The following is a 13,796-nucleotide window of genomic DNA, read 5'->3' as shown; positions in this document are numbered from 1 at the left end:
CCTTTTCTGATGCTCTTTCTCTAATAGATCTATATCATTTCTATTCTATCTGAAGACATTTTCCCAACTTTATTCTGCACAAACCTAAACTTGAGACACAATTGTGGCAGTTAATATTTTCGGTTTTTTGTTTTTTTGACAAAGTCTATTGCTCCTTCTATTTGAAAGATACTTCCAGTGGACATAGAATTATTGGCTAATGATTTTTTTTCTTTAAATACTTTAAATAGTTACACAACTGTCTTCTTACCTTCAAGGCTTGATAAGAGAAATCTGATATTATTATTGCTCTTGTTCCTTGTTCCTCTTTGTTTTGCTGAAATTTGAACATGGCATATATAGTTTTAATTTCTTTACTCTGGGTTTCATCCATGACTTTGTGGATGGCTTTATTTTTTAAAAAATTCAAACCATTATAACATTAAAGTTATTTCTCTCTTCTTCTTTTCTGTTGTTTTCATTATGGATATATTATCTTTCATAATTCTTCCACAGTTTTTGGATATTCTGTTCTACTCCTCTATTATTGGTTTTTTTTGGGGGGGTGCTAGGTAGTTTTTTTAATTAGTTCTTTTTAGTTATGTATAACATTAGGATATAAATTGACATAATCCCAAAAGCATGGAATGTAATTTGCTCTAATTCAGTCACCAGCACTTCCTCCCTCCTCTACTTTTCCCTTCCCTGCTCCCATCCCTCTACTGATTTTTCTGCAATTTTTTTAGGGTTTTTGTTTTTTGTTTGAATTGCTGCTTTGTGAATATACTTGATATTTGGATTCACTGTGGTATAGTCACATATGTAGGTACAAAAATTTGGTCAGATTTATTTTACTGTTCTTCACTTTTCCGGTCCTGTTTTCTTCCCCTCTATCCCATCCTCTATTTTGCTGATTTTTTGTTTATCTTGATGAAATTTCTTCTCCCCCTTTTCACATTTCTCTCTTTCTTCTGTTCCTTCTTTATTTTACATTAGCATCCACATATTATAAAAAACATTTCATCTTTGACTTTTGGGGGACTGGTTTATTTCATTTAGCTGATAGTCTCCAGATCTGTCTACTAACTGACAAATGTAGTAATTTTACTCTTCTTTGTGGTGGAGAAAGACTCCATTGTGTGTGTGTGTGTGTGTGTGTGCGCGCAAGTGCGCGCATCCACACACACACACACACACACACATGTAATTTATAATTTTCTTTATATATATAATTTTATTTACCCATTTATTTGTTGAAGTATACTTAGATTGGTTTCATAGCTTCACTATTGTGAATTGTGCTGCTATTAATATTTATGTGGCTATATTCCTATACTATGCTGATATTAAATCTTTTGGATACATACCAAGGATACATATACATACCATAACATAGATGAATCATATATTAATTTTATTCGTAGTTATTGTGCAGAAACTCCATACTGCTTTTCAGAGTAGTTTCACTAATTTGCGCTCCCACCATCAATATATGAGTGTGCCATTTTTTCCCACATCTTTGCCAACACTTATTATTATTTGTATTCTTGATAATTGCCATTCTGACTGGAGTAAAATAAAATCTTAATATGGTTTCCTTTTTCTTTTCTTTTTTTTTTTTTTAGTGCCAGGTATTAAACACAGGGGTACTTAACCACTGAGCCACATTCCAATCCCTTTTTGTATTTTATTAGTGACAGGGTGTTGCTGAGTTGCTGAGTTGCTTAAACCTTCACTAAGTTGATGAGACTGGCTTTGAACTCATGATTCTTCTGCCTCAGGCTTCTGAGCCATTGGAATTACAGATGTGCACCACCGTGCCTAGCTCAGTACAGTTTTGATTTGCATTTTCCTTATTGTTGGAGTTGTTGAACATTTTTTTCATGAATTTGTTGAACTTTTGTATTTTTTCTTTTGAGAAATGTCTGTATCATCCTTTGCAAGAAGAATGAAGATGGAAGCATCACAATACTGAATCTCAAATTATACTGCAGAGCTAGAGTAACAAAAAAACAGTATGGTACTGACACCAAAACAGCCATAAAGTCTGAATAGAATAGAACAGAATAGGATAGAATAGAATAGAATAGAATAGAATAGAATAGAATAGAATAGAATAGAATAGAATAATAGAACAGACAGAGACAAACCTATATAAATATTTGTTCATAGACAAAGTTTCCAAAACATACATTGGGGAAAAGATAACTTTTTAAACAAATGGTGCTGACAAAACTGAAAATTATATATAGAAAAATAACATTTGACTCCTATTTCTTATCCTGCATGAAAGTCAACTAAATATGGATTAAAGCCTAGAAATTAGTACAAAAGCTCTGAATTTGCTAGAAGAAAATGTAGGTCCAACACTCTAGCATGTTGGCACAGAAACCAACTTCCTTGACAAGACCCCTAAAGAGCAATATATAAAACAAAAAATCAAGAAGTGGGATGGCATGAAATTAAAAGCTTCTGTATAGCAAAGAAAACAAAAGTGTGAAGAGCGAGCCTATTTTTTTTTTTTACTCTCTTTGTTTTCTTTTGGGTAATCTCCAATAACAATTTAAGATTACCAATTAAATGGTTAAAGTAGAAAAAGATTTTCAGGTAGAATAAAAATGATACAGATCCTTTAAAGAAAGAGCATGAGAGAAGAAAGGCAAAATAAGATTTAATTTCCTATTTTTTTTAAAGAGAAAGTGAGAGAAGGTGAGAGAGGAGGAGAGAGAGAGAGAACTTTTATATTTATTTTTTATTTTTTTTAGTTATCAGCGGACACGATGTCTTTGTTTTGTATGTGGTGCTGAGGATCGAACCCGGGCCACACGCATGCCAGAAGAGCGCACTACCGCTTGAGCCACATCCCCAGCCCCATAATTTCCTAATTTTTAACTTATAACTATTTGCTATAAAAGTAGCAACATATTTCTCATATTAATATTATATTATAATTTCTCATATTATAATAAGTGAAATTAATAACAACAATATCAAAAGGGATGCAAGGAGGAGTGGGAATAGATTTTTGTAAGGTATCTATTACCATTGAAGCTCAGGTAGTATTTATAAGTGGCCTTCAATCCATGACATAGAGTTGCATTGGTGAAGTTTATGCCAATCTGGCTGGATGTTGTACTGTTTTTAATTTTTAAAAAAATTTATAGGGCCTTTTTAGTTATACATGACAATGATGACAATGGAGTCCATTTTCATATAATTATGCAACCATGGAATATGTTTTATTCTAATTAGGACCTCAGTCTTGTGGATCTACATGATGGTGAGATTCACTGTGGTGTATTCATATATATGTATAGGAAAGTTATGTCCGATTCATTCCACTGTCTTTCCATTTTGTATTTAATATTTATTGTAATTAGTTTTACAAGGCTTGAATTCCTCTGGAACACTCTTTTCCTCTCTTAGTGTAATGGAAATCTCCTAAAAACTCCTTATTTACACGTAACATCTATTTTTTCTGCTCTTTCAGCTCTATCAGCTGTTGCAGCTACTGTACTGCAACTGTTGATGTGGTGGATGCATGTGAGGGAGCATTAGCTTGAATGTATGGGGAAAGTACTTGAAATTGAGTAAGAGTCCTACTATGTCTTTGTCCCTGTTGAATTGGGCTTTGCTATGAAAACTGCTGTGAGTGTATTAAAAATGGTTACCTTCCTCAGTAGTTTTCTTGGGTCTTCACTTTGAAAAAAACAGGTATAATACTTTATCCTGAAGATAAAGTAAATGACATGATTTGGGGTGGCTCATACTCTGAAAAATCTTGAAAAAAATAAATCCCTTTACTGCTCTGCCCTGAATCAGGGACAGATTTCCACAATTACCTCTTGGATTCAAGGCCTTTCACTTATTCTTTGTTGATTGAATCTCCATCCTTTGTAATTACATTATGACTTACATTTATTTGCAATGTTTGTGCTGTCTGAGGACCATTTATGATGAACAGGAGCTGACTAATGAGTTTATTATTCTCAATCTAATGTATCTAATATATCAGAAGCATAAATATGCCAAATATTAATGTTCCTAAAAATAATGCATTTATGAGTTCACCAATTTTATGACTTAAAGTAAGTTTGATTCAGGAGGTTTAAAATGTTTTGTTTTCTTATGCAGTATATTTGAAATATCTCTGAATTAGAGAATGTTTTATAATATTTTAGCTAGAGGAAATAAAATGTCACCAAATAAACACAAATAAATAGGAATATATAGATATATAGAAATAATAAAATGTTTGCAAAAATTACAATTGTTTAGTTAAACATTTATGCCTTTATAATATCTAACAAATGTAGATTTTTTAAAAATATATCTTAATTCTAGACAGAAATTTCTGCATCCAAAACTAAGATATTTTTATGTGCCTTATTATTATTAACTTATTTCTATTATATTTGAGGTGGAGATTGAATGTAGGGGTTCTCTCAACCTTGGAGCCATAACCCCAGCCCTTTTTATATTTTTTAGACAAGATCTCATTATGTTGCTGAGGCTGGCCTTGGACTTGTGATCTTCCTGCCATCAGCCTACTGAGATTAAAGGTATGTGCCACCATGACCTTCTGGTATCTCATTATTATAATATATTTTTGACATGAAATAATATTAGAGAATACTTCTATCAATATAGTTTCATAATTCAGATATCAATAAATTAACAAAAGTAAAATCATAAAATATTTTTGATGAAATCCCCCATGTTTAGATCTTTTAAAGAAGTTATATGATTCTTAGAACAGAAATATTTGCTCTTCCTTTACATTTTTTTCTTTAAATGTATCAATATACCCATATACAGTAAGTTTTTATGTAAAATAAATATTTCATTAATTTCATCATTTTTAGATAAAAAGCATTGCATTTTGTTTATTACTTCATTAAATATATTTGTAAATTTAGGTTATTTTACTTATACTAATAACTATAACAATGCTTGACATACTATGTGCTTTGTATTATTAAAAAATTTGTCTCTACAACTTTAGGAAATAGTTTTAATTAACACCTTTTTGTAGATGAGAATGTTATAATTTAGATCAGCTGAATCACTGTCCAAAGTCTCATGTTCACCGAATTTCAGAATCAGGCATATATATATATATATATATATATATATATATATATATATATATATATATATATATCTCAGTTCTCTGTGACTTCAACATGAAGTTAAGCTATAATGTAATATTTTTGTTTATAGATATATTGAAATTGATGCTTCTTAATTATTTTTCCTGTCAATACCTTTCTTACATTAAAATAAAATGTGTCAGAATTGTTTTTATATTTTTTACTTGAACAAAAGGTAACAATGTACATATATTTACAGGAAGTCAAAATATTTTCAGCACCGGCAGAGCATAAGTGCTAGCTTTAGCCATGCATATACTACAACTAGGAAGATACAGAGAAGACTAGCATGACCGCTAAGCAAGGAGGGCCTGAAAATTCATGAAAAATTCCATAAATTTTTGTGATTAGAGAAACACTCCAAAGAAACTACTGGTTTTGGCCCAATGTTAGAACCTCACTGTTCAATTAGTAGCCACATGTAGCTATTAAAACTTTTATGATAAATGCATACCCTCAGTTGTATTAGCTACACTGGAAGTGTTCATGTGACTAATAGATTCTTTATTGAACACTGCAGAGATATGGAATATTTACGTACCTCACAAAGTTCTTCTAGATAGGACTGCATTAGAATATTTTCATACTGATTTTCTTCAGATTGGTTAATTTTTATTATTTGATAATGTCAATGCCTTAACTTGATAGGTTGTAATGTTTAATTTAAACTCTTTTTTATTTTTTTTTAAAGAGAGAGTGAGAGAGAGGGAGAGAGAGAGAGAATTTTAATACTTATTTTTTAGTATTCGGCGGACGCAACATCTTTGTATGTGGTGCTGAGGATCAAACCCTGGCCTCACGCACGCCAGGCGAGAGCGCCACCGCTTGAGCCACATCCCCAGCCCTCATTTAAACTCTTTTTTTTTTTTTAGAGTTCAGAAGTCAATTAATGTTTTCATTTATTTTTTAATTTTTTTATTGGTTGTTCAAAACATTACAAAGCTCTTGACATATCATATTTCATACATTAGAATCAAGTTGGTTATGAACTCCCAATTTTATCCCAAATACAGATTGCAGAATCACATCGGTTACACATCCATATTTTTACATAATGCCCTATTAGTAACTGTTGTATTCTGCTACCTTTCCTACTTATCTTCTTCATGTCAAACATATATCACTCTGTTCATTTTTTTTTAATTTCCAATAGTTTGTCTTCCATATCAGCTTCTTACAAAAAAAAATGAATGAACTAATCAATACTGTGGTCTGAACATATCTGTCTCCTCCAAATTCATATACTGAAATCCTGATAATCAAGGTGATGGTAGTAAGAGATGGTGCCTTTCAGAGGTGACAAAGTCATGAGGGAAGAGCCCTAGGAATGAGATGGGATCCTTTATAAATGAGGTTGAGGGAGCTTGTTTGCCCCCTCTGCATTGGATGCAGTAACAAGGCACTAATGACAAAGTAGAGAGTACCTCAGTGAGCACTGAATCTGATGTTGCCTTGGTCTTGGACTTCCCAGACTCCTAAACTGTGAGCAATAAATTCCTAAACTAAAATTTAAATTTATAAACTACTCATCCTTGCTAGCACAGTGGCACACCTATAGTCCCAGCTACTCAGGAGACTGAGATAGGAGGACCTCTTGAGGCCAGGGGTTCCATGCCAACTTTAGGCAGCACAATGAGACCTTGTCAAAAAAAAAAAAAAAATGTTAGTCTAAAGTTTCGGTTATAACAAAGTATAATAGATACTACCTAGTATTTTTTTTCTTAAAATATTAGACTACTACAATTCTCACATTACAGCAGTCTAATTATTTTTTTATGGATGTCAGGAATTAAGTTAGACACATGATTCCCACTAACAGTGGTTCTAGGTAATAATATTTTGAGTTGGTGATGATATAAAAGCAATAAGCATTCAGTAAAATACCATACTTCAAACTTTGGATTGTTTTCTTTTCCTGGACCAGCCACATATACTTCCGTAGTGTTATGATATTGAACAGGGGGTAAGAAGCCCAGTTCCAGTTCAGCCATGAGGTTTTGAGGGTAAAGAGCACAGTATACTGTGCTGTTAAGTTTTGCTGTTTGCTGTTTCTTTAAAAGATCTGTATTGTTTTTATTCTGCCTGAAAATCTTTTTCTACTTTAATCACTTAATTGGTAATTTACAAAAAAGTTTTATCAAGATATAACCTCATTGTTAAGTCAAGATGTTTATGTATAATAAAAGGTCTGGCACTTTTTTGTAGATAACGATATTCTTTTATATATATTCTGTTTATGTTATATACACACACACACACACACACACACACACACACACACACACACACACATATATATATATATCCTGTTATGTTACTCTACAGTTAGATGATTTGGATTTTTTAAAACATTTTACATTTTATATGTGACATATAATCTTTGCCTTCCATTTTTGTACTAGGAATATCATCTAATATACATGATTATCTTGAACATTAAATGAAGCAATACAGTGTTTCATTTAACTAATTGAATGCTTACTTTCTGTTTTTGTTTTGTTTTAGCAATGCAAGGCAATTCAAAGCATTTACAGTTTATATTTCTATTTATTTTCTTTTTCTTATTATTGCTAAAGTGAAAATATTTTAGCATGAGGAACAAAGAACTATGTATTTTGTCATTTTTGTTCAAAACTTGAAACAACAATCATATTGAAATAAGTGTATGTGAATTGATTTTTTAATGTAATAATTTAAGAATATTTATTTTTGTGGAAAAAAATTCTCTCATGATTATGTTTTATAGATATCACACACAGTAAAAATGTCAATTTATGAAAAATATGGTAGATACTATTTAAATTTATTTTTATTTAAATAGTATACATATACATATATATTTAGTGTTTCTCTGTGTCTGACATATTTGCTAAAATTGTGATTCAGTTTGTTCTGCCACATGGAAAACAGTGAGATATTTGAGGGAAGTTATGGTTCAAATAATCGAGCATAATTGAATACAACTGAGCTCTGTATACATGACCCTAGAGAATAGTATTCTTGTAACAACCACTCAAGCAAGATCTAATAAGCTCTGCTTCTACAGGCCAAGTGACTTTTTGAACACACAAAAAGTGAAATGACCATGAATTATATTGCCAGAAATGTTTCATTATCCTCCTGGAATGGAATTTATAATGAATACAAACCTCAGAGCTCCACATGTTCTTCTTCATCATTAATATGAATGAAACAAGATGAACAGCAAATTTATCTTAGAAATACTAGGGTCACTAAAATTATTCTTGAAATATCATGCAGGAAGATGTTTGATAGTTTTGATTTAATAAGTTATGAAATTTGATAGCTACTATATATATGATTTATTTTTTACTTAATTATACATTAATGATCATTCTATTTATCCTGTTTTTAGACACCTGAAAACTCTAACTACCCACTAAAATCCTGAAGTACATTGCAGTCAGCATTTGTTCCTTACTTATATTTTTATTTTCTAATAAAATTTTCCTTATTTTAGAAAAAATATTATTTAGCTAAGCAAATGCTATTGATAAAATCAATGTTATTTTTTGTTCAAAATCCCAATATATGATTTTTACCCTCCACACCTCCCCCCACTCCTCTAATTTTACTTCTTTCACTATATTTGCCAAATCTTGATCTGTTACTTAAAGATAAGTATCTACTTGTATAATAATAATATCTCTCCAATACCAAAAATGCAAAATCAACTTTAAGATTCTACACGTAATCTTATGGAAATTGTTTTCAAACCAGTAATCAACATGACTTTATATTCTATTCAAGACCAGTTGTATGAGAGTGTAGATTGAACTTCAGTAACAATAAATCACAAATCTTATATTTTACTTCACATATTTTTAATTTAATATTTATTATATTTCTTAAATTCCTAAAATTTTCCACTGTTTGTATAGAAATTTTGCTTACATTATAATTCTGTAGTCTGCAAAATAATAATGCAATATATTACATAAATCATTTTTCTGAGTAGTTATTTCATCAGTTTTTAAACATTATCCTTGGGATTCTGATTTTGTGTCAATTTGATGCTAGCCACCTTAATATATGAAAGCTATGGGTATATAATAGCAAACATATGTGTAAGTTGTTCATATTGCAGAAATTTATTGATTATTCCAACATAGTATTAGTTTAGTGCCTCTAAAATTGTTTTTGTGTATCTTAGCCAGCCTTTACATACACACACACACACACACACACACACACACACACATATATATACATATATATTTATTTATTGAGAGAGAGAGAGAAAGAGAGAGAATAAAACAAAAATACTGTTAACTCTCCTGGACAGGATTCAATTAAAAATAAATAAAACATGCCACCTGGAAAATTGGGACTTTAAAATAGCTTAAAACATGATCACTTATGATTTCACAGGACTCTTGCAAGTTGAACAAGCTTTAATTTATGAAAAAGACTTCATCATAGAAATATGCAAAAAATGGGCTTAAAATATGAATGAAAGCTTAATTTTATCAATGAAATTTGTTCATTTCTTGCAAATACAGTTTAACAATGAATTGAGTTCTTCATATCCACTTGACAGTATATTTTCAAGTAATTTGGAAAAAATAAACAATGAACATGCTTAGGTGATAAATAATTTGTTAATTTAATTGAAAGTTCTCTCAAATTTTTAATTGGACTTTGTTTAATAAAAGGTGCTGATATTTTGCTGAAGTGCTACTTTAACTATAAACACACCTACTTATAAGGTAGCAATTTTGGAATAAATAGATAGCAGATAGCTATGCTAAAAGTAACAGCTTATACCAGAAAGGGCACCCAGCAGCAGGAAACTGGGTTTTGATCTTGATTAATTTGCTTCTTCTTTGTCTTAATTTCCTTCAGAGCAAAGTGATTTTACCAAGATTCTGTAATTGTCCTTCCATCAGTAAATTATATATTTTTCATAATTTTTTAATATTAATAAAAGTTACATTATAATAAATATATGTGTAAGAAGAGTTAATATGAATAAATATGAATTTAAAATAATGTCAAATATTTATATTGAAATCTAATAGTTGTGAAGGAAAATATCCTTGGAGATTAATTTGATGCCTTTCTTCCAAAAACTGGTAATGAAATCAAGTCAATGAATATCTAGTGAGCAGATCCCATATGTTTTTAAGACATAGACAAGCCCTTTTATGGACCTACAGTTAGTGATTGAAAACACTACAATACATCCATCAACTATAAAAAGAAAATGTTACTTAAATATGTGCAATAATTATAGACCCTATATCTCATTGTGTTCAAGTAATCCCCTCAGATTATTCTCCTCAGAAACAGACATTGAAGAGCTAAAGTAGATGTATATTTGGTCTATAATATTGCAAGAAATAGATAAAAAAAATCTAAGAAAATATTTGAAGAAAAATCCTCCATCAAGAGGGTAACAGACGTTGTCTTACCTCCTTCTTCTCTCCATTAGGTACAAAAATTTAAGTCTTGGGAACAGAGAATTGTCTTTGGGTAGAAAGGTCCCAGAAAAACACAAAGGATTTGCATAATTTTTAGACCAGAAGAAGTATTTGCTAAAGGTAGCCTTTGGGAAATCTTCAACCTTCCCCTCTGTAGTTGAGATCAGCAACAAACTCATTCAATCCACTTTCCATAACCTCCTAGCTGCTTCTGTATAATATGGAATCCTGAGCAATAATAGATAGAATAATAGATGTCACTGGTTTAGTTTCCCTTAGGAGGTTGTCAAAAGGACAGTTTTATCATCCTCAAGTTGTAGCTGATCCTTTGTAAGCTTGCTTTACAAATGGATACACTGGATAGCACAGGGTTGTTGGGGTACTGATCTTAGTAGCTGTAACTGTAAGATCTGGTATAGATTCATTATGTTTCAACCAACTAGTAACAGTAGGATTTCATCACATCAACTTATTCTGCTCATATAGTACAGAGGATTAACTTCTTTTCCTTACAGAATAAGCATAAAGAAGAAGTGTGTGTGTGTGTGTGTGTGTGTGTTTTCCTGTGTTTTAGAGTGTTATATAGAGTAAAGAAGCCCTAAAGGAAGTTAAGGAAAATCATCAGAAAACTATTTAGAAAAAAACAGCAATGTGTAACTATGTATCATCAGTAAGATTGCAAAGTACATTAAAGTATCAGATTAATATAAGCAAAAATTTAGGTCTGTTTAGTTTGACCTATAGAAATCATTTTTGGAGGTTATAATTCTTAATTTGAATGTCTAAGTAATATTAATAATATAAATCATTATCTCTAAATTCTTGAAATTTTTTATGACATTTAGAAAACTGATGCCAATAAAATTCCATGCTTCATAAAGATTTTTACTCAAATAAAATACAAACACTTGGATTAATATACAAATATTTAATTTTTGCCGTTTTACTTGTATGATATATTGCAAGATACAAAGAAAATTTATGAAATATGACAAGTAGGAGATTTTAAGCTGGGATATAAAGAAAACATGGGTTTATATTGTGGAGACATGGAAAAGCAGTATTAGAAATGAATAGTAGTTTGGCAGATAGATCTATAATGAATGGATAGAGGATGGAAACCAAGAAAATGTAGCAGAAGTTATTGCTACAATTTTTTGGATTTCTCCAAGAGCCCTTACCCATTCAAAAGGAAGAAGGAAGAAGGAGAAGGAGGATGTGAGGTTTAAATTGGTTCTTAATCAAAAAAACAGAAAAGATACAGAAACAAAAGGAAAAATAAGATAAATATTTGCTTTCCCTATAAAGCTAAAACCAAGATTTCTCAGCTATTCACCTTCTAAGAAGAAACATTCACTACATAAATTGACTTCTGTTTGGAAATCTCATCTAATTAAATATGAAAGTAGCTTGGGTCAACAAAATTTTCCTGGTATAACTTTCTATAAAAGCTGTACATTTGTTTTTTATTTTACAAAATTTGTAGGAATAAGGGTTCTGAAAAATTGGGAAGATTTCTTTTTATTTTACTTTTTTTTGAAAAGAATATAGAAGACTTACTATTAAAATATTTCATCTTTGTCTTGAAATAAAACCATAAATATTCTAAAAAGAGACAGCCTACATGGTAGGTCCATATGAGGGGCTGGAGGTAAGATTAAAGGAAATTAGATATGCAGATGATGGGGATTAATGTTGTACCTCAATTTGTTTGAGCTTTAGTTTAAAAAAAGACAATTTTTGTTTTGCTTATCATTACTTTGGTTCCAAATAAAACATTAAAAATGCTTCAACTTAATAAACTGAAATTTTATTTCATTGAATAATAAGCTATAAAAATTACCTCTGTGAGTTTTAGAAAAAGCTTTAAAGAAGTTCACATTCAATTCATTTAATCATGTGCAAGTGTGAATAAACACATATGAATTAAAATTTACACTTCTTGGGCATGTTGATTTTTACTCATGTTTTTCATAATATTATAATAACATGAGCAATTTCATCCAACTTTACTTTGTAGTTGTTGGTGTTGTTGTTGCTTTGTTTTGTTTTGTTTTTTTTTTTTTTTTTTTTTTTGCATTGCTAGGGCTTCACATGTGATAGGCAAGTTCTCTGCTTCTGAGTTATATCCCTAGCCAACATGAGCACATTTAAATGAATTAATGTATGGATCATATAAAATCCTGGTGAAGAACATTTTTCTGAAGAGTGGTTATGTGTTCGTTTTTCCATGAATTCAGACAGTGTCAATAATCAGAGACTAACATTTATGAAAATTTTAAGTTAAACACTGTTATTTAGCTTTTCATGTCTATAACAAAATGTCTAAGGCAAGAAAATAGGTTTATGCAGGACATAGTTCTAGAGGTTCAAGAACATGGCACCTATGTAGGCTTATGCCAATTCAGGGTCCTCTTGGCTGTGTTAAGTCATGGTGGATGGTAATGACAGGAATGCATGTATCAGCAAGTTGATCACATCCCAGAAAAGAAAGAAGAGAGAACTGATGGTGCTAGGATCAGCTTTTTACAATAACTCCTGCAAGACTTACTAAGGAGTTGTATGTGAAGTTCATTAATCTCTTCTGAGGGAAGAGTCCCCGGTGATCTAAGGACCTTCCACTAGATCCCATTCTTTGTAAAAAATATTTTTTATTTGTTTATTTTTATGTGGTGCTGGGGATAGAACCCAGTGCTTCAGGCATGCTAGGCAAGTGCTCTACCACTGAGCCAAAACCCCAGCCCTAAATCCCACTTGTTAAAGAGTCACATCACCTCCCTATACTGCCACTCTGGGGACCAAACTCCCAACACATGAATGTTTAGGGGGACACAGTTAGATCATATACAAATCACAGAATGCATTTTGTACCATATAATTCCAAATTCAAAGCCATGTGTTTTACAGGTTATGGTTCCAAATTATCTAGAGATTATTTTTTCCCAACCAATAATGCAGGTAGTTAAAGAGGTGCTTCTTTATCTTCCTTCCCTTGCAGTTAGATTTTTCTTTGTTTATTCTTTCTCTACCTTTTTACTAATTATGATATCATTTGATGATTCCTGATTTATGTGAAATCTACTTTCAACTTCCATCTCCCATGGTGCAGAGATCTCATAGCCTTCTCCTATGTCATAGGCATTTAAGACCCTTTTGCTGCTAGAAAATCATTTGTTTCATCTCAGAGCAGCCAATACATTCTTTCAGTCATGTGCTGAGT

The 13,796-nt window shown here is 31.1% G+C and overlaps 1 non-coding gene across 1 annotated transcript; it reads left to right on the top strand.

Moving 5' to 3' along the window:
• The first annotated feature begins 5,368 nt into the window (after positions 1 to 5,368).
• Positions 5,369 to 5,473, top strand: LOC144366991 (U6 spliceosomal RNA). Its single transcript, XR_013426213.1, has one exon. It is a non-coding gene; the product is annotated as a U6 spliceosomal RNA (small nuclear RNA).
• The last annotated feature ends 8,323 nt before the right edge of the window (positions 5,474 to 13,796 follow it).

The sequence above is a fragment of the Ictidomys tridecemlineatus genome, chromosome 9 (assembly GCF_052094955.1).
Source record: "Ictidomys tridecemlineatus isolate mIctTri1 chromosome 9, mIctTri1.hap1, whole genome shotgun sequence".
In the NCBI taxonomy this organism is placed as follows: domain Eukaryota; kingdom Metazoa; phylum Chordata; class Mammalia; order Rodentia; family Sciuridae; genus Ictidomys; species Ictidomys tridecemlineatus.
The sequence above is the reverse complement of the archived record's forward strand: the minus strand, read 5'-3'. Positions and strand labels throughout refer to the sequence as shown.